The following is a 1,541-nucleotide window of genomic DNA, read 5'->3' on the forward strand; positions in this document are numbered from 1 at the left end:
AATGCTCATATTTTCTCTTTCATTTTAAGCAATACACAAACTAAAAAGGGCTCTACTTCAACCAGGAGCCAAGTTAATTGTTAAGGGTTTGCTAACCATTGACACTCAAAACATGGGATAAGAGGTTTTAGATAATATCAGATTGTAAAGGTTGATTGATACATTGGAAGTCAATTGTAAAGATTTTAAAGCCTTAAGGTGTAAGGTTTGAATAGTGAAATTCTCAAGTTCGATGAGCTTGGAGGGGTGGACACATGCGAAGTTTGCCGAACCACATAAAAATTCCTTGTTCGATTCTCTTTCCCTTCCCTCTCTATATTTTGATTATTGATATTAATTTGATTATTATCTTATATTTGCATTCATTTTGTTTTAATTATTTTATAAGTTTTAGAAATTCAATTCACCCCTCTTGGGTTGCATAGCCAGTATTTCAACATCCTTTATTCTTTCTAAATTTCACGAACAGTCCAATTAGGGAGCACTCCTCAATTACATTAGGCACCATATCCCATCAAATACAAATATATTATGTTTAGCTTCTTCTTTTTTCCCTAAAATCTAGTCAAAACATAAAGTTTGGTAAATATTTCATTTAGGCACTAATTTTACGACCTAAATGAAAATTAATTCGTTTCCATTTTCATTTGCTTATACTATTATAAATTAATTTGATATTATTATATTCATTTTTTACCATAATGTTTCATAAAATTTATAACCTAATTTGTAATTCAACTATATATGTATCTTTCATCTTTTTGGGGACAATTATGTCCAAATAATATACATTTTAGTCATGTAATCAAAGGACATAATTGTTCAATGGTATATATTATAGTTGGATAAAAACTACCATTATATTAATAAGTAGAGATAAGAATTGCTCTATATGCATCGTGGGATTAATTTTTTCCAAATACTTGAAAATAAATTTAGTTCAATATGGGTCTAGATATTCTGATTGCACTGCATGATAAAAAAGTTCATAAAATATTCCTATAATTTTTTTATGTAAAATAATAAAATTTATAATGCTAAAACAATAAAATTTATAATGTAATATTAAAAATTACAATCACTTAATAATTGATTTTATTAACATAGATTTAAACATTGTTCTCATTAGTATAAATGTCTCATATTTGTAGTATATTTTCATGTTATATAAAAAATAAAAAAGTACATTTCCATGTAAAGTTGAGGAGGTATTTGGTACTTGGTAGTTTTCTAGTTTGGATTAACAAGTTTAATATTTACTTAAAGTGAGGGTTGCTTTATGATAGTTACCATTATTATTTGTTGCTTTATCTTTGGACATACTATTGACCTTGGCGCCTTTGGTATGAGAAGAAGGAAATGGTCAAAAAGGGACACCAGTTCTAGCTAGCGAGCCAACTCCGACGCTCAAGCTAATAATAGGATTCTTTAAGGTTTACATTGGATTTGAAGACAAATAATACTGTGTTTTTGAGCTTAAGCATATATATGTAGATGAGAAGAAAATAAGAGAGCGATGAATGAATATAAGTGATAGGGAG

This window comes from Citrus clementina, unplaced genomic scaffold (genome assembly GCF_000493195.1).
Source record: "Citrus clementina cultivar Clemenules unplaced genomic scaffold, Citrus_clementina_v1.0 scaffold_8, whole genome shotgun sequence".
NCBI classification, from domain to species: Eukaryota; Viridiplantae; Streptophyta; class Magnoliopsida; order Sapindales; family Rutaceae; genus Citrus; species Citrus x clementina.